This window comes from Cottoperca gobio, chromosome 24, assembly GCF_900634415.1.
Source record: "Cottoperca gobio chromosome 24, fCotGob3.1, whole genome shotgun sequence".
Taxonomy (NCBI): Eukaryota; Metazoa; Chordata; class Actinopteri; order Perciformes; family Bovichtidae; genus Cottoperca; species Cottoperca gobio.
The window spans coordinates 3,886,047-3,893,887 of NC_041378.1; positions in this window are offsets into that span (position 1 = coordinate 3,886,047).

Genomic DNA, 7,841 nt, shown 5'->3' on the forward strand with positions numbered 1-7,841 from the left:
GGTTAAGAGAGCCCTGAGGCCAAGTGATTTACGCAAGAATGGGCTGAGTAGTTACTGTCTCTTTCTGCATGTGTGTGAGTGTGTGAGTGTGTGTGGCCACTCGAGTAGTTAAGTAATATAAATACAAACACAAAGCAACACTCCCTTCTACCCGTGGAACTTCATTTGCTTTACTACAATCCTTTCTTCGGTTTGAATGTAAAGATATTAATCTATTCTTTGTTGTGCTAACAGCACCCATCTTCACGTGTTGCTGTTTACTCCAGATTGAAAAACGACGGCAGGACGTTCAGCGGTGTGTCAAAGTTAAAACACAACATCCAGATGAGACAAACAAACAGAGAGGCAGCCAGTCAGCAGCCGATACAACACGTTTGCTTTGGTTTGTGTCTGTAAAGAGCCTGAATGCCATCTAGTGGCTGCAGCAGGAGGCCGTGCTCAAACTGCAGACAGGATCAGAGGTCACAGATGGAGCAACTTCAATGTCAACAGCACCCCCTGCAGGGGGAAGCTCACACTCACCTCCTCACAACGGAGATGTGCTGTCGGGGTTGCATTTTCAGATTGACTTGGATGCAAAACACAGATTGGTACATTGTTTTTGCAGCATTTAGTACAAGTTGTAACTCATGCACTCATTATATATGAGGGGTATTTGAAAACATCTAGTTTGTACAGAACAAATCATCAACTTCATTCTTTTCTTGATTCTATTTCTCTTTGAGTCTTCGTGTGTTGAGCTGCAAACCAAAGCACTTTCTTTATTCTCTGCGTTGAGCACGCACTGTTGTGATGCAGCTACAAAGCAGTGTTGCACTTGTGCAATGTGAAGATGCATCGCTGGTTTATGTCAAATGTTTATCCTTCAGCTTACAGCTCCTTGCATGTAGAAGTGTTGAGCAAACAGCTACTTCACAACTTCATCATTTTCCCACGGCAACACAAAATAAAGACCGTTACAAAACTAGCACATTGATCGTAAGCTGCAGCTACAAGTATAAATCCACAGCGAAAACAAACAACGCACTAGTTTTCAAAGAGCGTCGTCAAAACAGCAATGCATGGCCGAACTGAATGAATATAATATATCTTTCCTCTTCTACGTTGTTCTTGCAAGTCCTTGTGTGAATGGAGCTGTGAACGCACCATCACACGCCGGCTTCACATTTACCTCCGTGAAGAAATGTGAAGCGACACTCTCTGTCCACTTTTCTTCTTTTTGACATTTTCCACCGGCGGCTCGTGCAGGAGCAGGAGTCCTCTACGCTCGACAGTGTTGTGTCACCTGTAAGTGAGCGTGTGAGATCTGGAACAGTGTGTGGAGCAGAGGCCTGCTGCTCCTGTTCCCCCCAGTGCATTTTTATTCAACAATGGGAATGAACGACGTCTCTGTAATTTGCACACTTTGCAAAGTCATCCAGGGGGCCGGGTTGGACCTTTCGTCCGGCCGATTCTGGTCCTCGGACCCTATGTTTTACACGATCCGCGCAGGAGAAACGTAAAGCATCCTGGAGACTCGTTCTGCGTTTTCTTTGGGTTCCATCTTTCTTGCTTTTAAACGTTGTGTTGATGAATTGTGAGTTTCTGTAGTCGGGACTCGACGAAACTTCTTCCTGAGCCTTCAGACAGAATCCTTCTGAGTATTTAAAACAAACACAAAGCACATACAGGATGTGGAGGCTGCTACATGAGCGTTCTTTAAGAGGATACGCAGCAGAATGTATGCTATGTACTGTGTGCAGTTCAATACTCCGTTTAGTAGAAACACTAGAAACACAGTAGAGTGTTGTACTGGAGCATCTCCCACTACATTAATGTCCCACATCAACATTCAGCTGCAGAGGGGGAAACAGGGACATTGGACGGGCCTTCAGTGTCTGTGGAGGAGCGGGGGGGGCGACCATGGAGACTGACATGACATGCACACACACACACACACCTTCCTATGTGTGTGTGTGTGTGCAACTTACAAAATAGTGTGAGTTTGTATGAATGTGCATTCTCGCAAGGTGTGTGTGTGTGTGTGTCTGTGTGTGTGTGTGTGTGTGTGTGTGTGTGAGGAGCTGTGGATCTCCTAATTTAGCCTCTAGAGAGCTGAGACGTCGGGGTGTCAATCTCACTGCGCCGCTTTTTTCCCCACTTAACTTTTTAACCGAGTTTCCTCCTCTTTGCAATCCTTCGTATTTATAGCTGCCAAGCCTGGAGCAGCCACGTACGTCTCTATGCATGTGTGTGTGTGTGTGTGTGTGTGTGTGTGTGTCTGCGGTATTTACCAACATTAAACTCTTTGTGCTGTGTGCGTGTATATAGCTGCACAGCTGTTGATATTGTGGGGTTAGGGGTTTGGTATTTCAGTCATTTTCCACAGAGACGGAGATGAAGTGCAGCGCGAGAGAGAGACAGAGGAAGTGTGGAAATCGCTGGAGGAAAAAGGGAGAGCAGAGGAAGAAAGAGAAGGAGGTGAAAGGGATGAGGAGGGAGAGACGCTGGTGGAGGGGTTTGAAGGGGGTAGAGGGGTGGATGGAGGGATGAGGCAGACTTCTGGCCGGGCGAGCTGCTCTGAGACTAATTAAGGTGAGGGCAGTGGCAGAGACGAGGTAATGATGAAGAAAAGGATTTACTCCCTCCATCCCTTCGTGTAAGACGCTCACCACCACCTCTCCACCCGTCACTCAGCCCCTCACCTCTCCTTCCTATCTCCCCCCTCTTCCTCTCCTCCCTCATCACCTGTCCATCTCCACTTCTCATTCCTCCTCTTCCACCGCTCTGCTTCCATTTCCTGTCCTCGCTCCCTCAGAATGCCATCGGACTACACAAACAGGGGGGGCAGACTAAACATCATTTCTTTCACAGAAAGAAAAGTTGATGAGTTGCAAAGGAAGAGGAATTAACACTTCTTCTCCCTGTCGTGCAAACACCGTCCTCTAAAGACCCTTCCAGTAAAACACACGAGTGTTTGGCAGATGCAGTCTGTTAATAACGTAATGAATTAGTATCTGCCTGTATCAACATCCTGCTCACGTTACAACACCTCTTTACTCTAAATGGATTTATACAAAACTAAATGGCAACTTTTAAGGTGAAGTAAAGTCGTTTTTCTTGGGGTTCATCCTCCTCTCATGGTGCCGCTCTGCGCTTCCCTCGGACACACTGTGAGGTCGCCCCCCCAGTCTGCTGACAGCCTCACAAAGGTTTGGCTTTTATCTGGAAGGCTGTTCAGTTTGTAATATCAAAAAGAGTTTCCAACATGTAATATAATCTGTGCTTTACTGCAGGTGTATTTTCCATTTGGGGGGATTTTTTTTAGAGAGATTAATTTTCAGCAGTTTTGGAAATATAATAACACAAATGTTTATTTTAGTAAATGTGTTGCATCGTACTTTAGTACCTCTAGGACCTGTAGACATTTCTCAGGATAATAACAAATTATAATAACAAACATCATTTTTATTCCTTATAAAATGTATATTTGGCAAAATAACTCATTAAAACATTTTACTTTACTTACAAACTGTTGAAAATTGATTTACTTTTTAAAATACTATATATTTGACTATTTGATAAATCAATTTTTTTTAATTAAAATGCATTTTTCAATAAACATAACCTAATATTTAACCTGCACATAGTGTGTATTTATTAAATACATTACCCTCTTAATCCGTGATGATCAAACAGGATCATTTAGAGGATTAAGAGAGAAATATTATTGCAAAATGGACGTGCATTACTATCTAACACCCCCCCCCCCCCCCTTCACTGTCAGGCAGGTGTGTGTCTGCTCTCTCACTCCAGCTGTGTCTCCTCCACTGCTTCTCTCCCCCCTCCATCTTCCCCTCTCTTGCTCCTCGGGCATCTTTCTGTGGGCCAACAGGAAGTTAGGGCGGCTTGTCATGAGGCCTCCTGTTCCCGCCCCGCCAACTGTGTTCCTGTCAACCGACGGCGATACTTCCCTTCTCCAACTGTTTGCTTCCACCCACACGTGTGCTACGTCTGCTTCTCACCGTGTTTTCTGCGTTTTCTTGTTACGCATTTGCATATAATTTGCAGAAACAGAGTCTCATCCTTCTGCACATCCTCTCCTGCTCTCTGCGCCTGTCACTCCCCGGCTGGATCAGGAACGTGGAGGTGAAATGTCTCCTCTCTTTAGTCTGACTGCTTGGGACGATGCTAACACCTCCACGATAAGACCAACGCGCGCTTCAACAGGTGTGTTTTTAAACACGTGCAAAATAGGAATAAGTAATATATTTTAACCTTGAAGCAGTGGTTTCTGCATCCCACTCCTACACACACACACACACACACACACACACACACACACACACACACTCTCAGACACATCGTCTGCTTGCAAACTACACTTTATTTGAAGCATTGTCTGTAATTATTACTGTGCATACATTAAAAGTGACACTGCAGCATGCATCTGTTAAATGTTTACCGTGTAACAGTCTTTTGCCTCTGCACAAAAATGGAAATATATCAACTCGATACAAACCTGAACATTCCCCAGTTTGGACTCCCTTAAAGGATAAGTTCACAAATATCACAAAGGTAATCTTTTCTCCCGTTCATCCTGGCTACTAAAATATTAAATATGCATTTCTAATGAGCTTCCTGTTGCAGAGGAAGTCCTCGTTCAGTTCACAAATGTATTTCAAAGTTTCTCTGAGTTAATTAAATCAAGTGTGCGCACACGCCTGTATGCTAAGCAGTCCCGCTCCCTGCATAAATAAATGTTTCAAATACAATAATAAAAACATTCCTTGTACGTGTGTCAGCAAGAGGACAGAAGAACAAGCTCATGGGGAGCGCGAGACACCAGCTCAAGTCATAAATGGATTTATCATTTAAATACAGAGTTAATGTTTGGACCCTTGAAGTTCGCATCTCGCTCACAGAGTGGCAGGAATACACTTGTTATGAGCTGGAGGAGCACAAAGCAGTCGGACATAAACACTCTGTTGTTTAAAGACTTCCTGAATAATGTTTATGGACACATATGAAGCAACACTCCTCTCTGTTTCTCTGCCTTTTATAGAGATTGCATTTAATCAGAGAGAGAAACGAGACACATTAAAGTGTGCAAACGTGACAGAATTCAAGCAAATATTACTTAAATCTTCATGTAATTATATATGTTTCTTTCAAGAACGTGTAAAACCAGCTGCATCTTCATAGGATGATGGGAAGTGTGATGTTCGGTGGAATACCTGCTTCACTAATAGACGGCTTTTAATTCCTGGGGTTTCAATGAAAGCTAAATTCTCCTCGCTTCACTTTGCACTTTATTTCTCACTGATTTTTCTCAGGAAGTCAGTGAAATAACTAGACGGGGAAAAAGTAAAACGTGCACCCTCTGTACTTCTGCACGTATAATAATGGGAGGAACGGCATGAAGATGGCATGTTTGATCACCGCGCACATCAGACAGAGAAGAAAAGCAGCTCAGAAGAACTACACTGCGCCACCAAAGTCAGTGGGAAATGTGGAAGAATGGAGAAAGAATAACAGAGTGTACTTTGAGCTAAACGAATACAGTACACAATGATCCTGGGAGACGCCATTTACGCCATTAAAGTCAAATAAAAAGGACATAAAGGTTAACCATGTGTCTCCTTTGTGAGGTGATGGCTCTAATGCTTAATACTTCTAGTGTTATGAACGTGTGCACGAGATTTAATTTGTTATTGTAATATGATCGTCAAAAACACACTGAACTTTATTTTGAATTTTCTGGATTCTTAAAGGACCTTGATGATTCGTGCTCGGTCAGCAATCCGTCACGTGGTCAACCGCCTGCTGACGATCCCTTCATGCGACGCTGTCTGCAATGCAGACACACGCTTAATTCTCAAAAACCTGCACCTACACGTGAACCCTAACCCTGAACTAATCCTACTTAGAATTATAACACTTGTACTGTAAGGCCTTTGAAAGAAGGACGGGAAAAAATAGCCCACTTTGCAAAAAATATCCACATTCCCCAGATCAAAAACTCAAAGAGGACAGAAACACAAGGACACACACCTGGAAATCAGCAATGGAGTCCACGTTTCAGCAACGTCAAACACCCTCTCTGTGGAAGGAGGGGTGAAACAAGCCCCTGACAAATACAGTTTCTGTCTGCAAAATGGCGGGATGACAACCTTTGACCTCTTTGCATATCAGCGCCTAAGAGGCGGGGCCCGCAGCCCCAGCGGGCGCTCTCATTGGACAAGGTCGTCGGACATTTGGCTTCCTGTGGGGGGACGTGATTGGAGCGCGAGCCTTATGCAGAGCGCACGATGCAGGCGAGAACAAGAGACACCAACGCAGCATGAGACACATACAGAGAGAGAAGGAGGCTGAGACGAGAGAGAGACGGATGGATGGAAGGAGAGACGGGGAAGAAGGTGTGTGTGTGTGTGTGTGTGTGTTTGTGTGCAGCAGAAAAGCTCGGATAGCAGTGTGTCAAGAGTGCTGTCAGTCACTCATCCATCCAGCTGGCTAATTGGCTCCTTACCCTCTCTCTCTCTCTCTTTCTCTCTTTCTCCCTTTCTCTCTTTCCCTCACACTCTCTCTCTCTCTCTACCTCCCTCCATCCCTCGCTTGCCCTCTCTCTCTCCCTCCATCAGGCGTTGCTCCTAACTGCGCGCCGGAGGCCAAAATGCAGATGAGCTCTGCCTCGCGTCAGGGGGAGCTTCTGCTCTGCTTAATTATCTGTGTGTGTGTGTATGTGTGTGTGAGAGAGTGAGAGAGAGAGAGAGAGAGAGAGAGAGAGAGAGAGAGAGAGAGAGAGAGAGAGAGAGAGAGAGAGAGAGAGTTAGCTTATCAGCTTAGCGGCCCACACACACACACTGTTCATGCTGCTGCTGCTGCTGCTGTTGCTGCTATGCTAAACAGCAAGGCATCCTGGGAATTGCAGTGACAGCTCATTTTGGTTTTTTCGCAGTCTGTCTATGAAAGCTGCTGAGAGACAACCCTTCCCTCCCCCTGCCTCCCCCTATTTTCCTCTCCCCTTCCAACACACGCACACACACGTTGACACACTTACACACGTTGACACACACACAGACACACACACACACACACACACACACACACACACACACACACGTTGACATATACACACACTCAGTCACTCACACACAAACCCTCTCTCTTTCTCCCTGGTGCTCATGGGAACGGGTCCGGGGCCTGTCACTAACCCTCCCCCATGCCGCCTCCACCCCACCCTCCCCTCATTGCCGCGGTGACAGGGCTTGTTGACAAACGCCAGCAGTCATCAGGGCACCATGGGAAATCTTCTGCCACCATTTTGTCAGCAGAATGACAGAAGCTGTTAATGTCTCGCCTCTCGCCCTGACACGAGACGCCGGGGCTGACAGACTCTGACACGCGCCATACACACACACACACGCACACATACACACACACACATACACACACACACTCTCCTTGAGATACACACTGCTGTGCACAGAGGTACACTGACACAAATGTCATGCTCGATACAGACACAAACACACATGTCCACGTACACTCACACACACTGACGTGCTGAGCGTGTGCGCACACACACACACACACACACACACACACACACACACACAATTCATGTCCACATTTTGTGCCCCCCATCCTTCACTCTCCCCCCATCTCACTCAACTAAATCAGTCAGTGTGTGTGTGTGTGTGTGTGTGTGTGTGTGTGTGTGTGTGTGTGTGTGTGTGTGTGTTGTCTGACAACTAGATGTGTATGGATGTTTAGTGTGTATGACTCAGGAGTGTTAATGAGAATATGTCTATGAGTGTGTACGGCTCCTAATGAGTTGTACTCTAGTGTGTGCGTGTGTG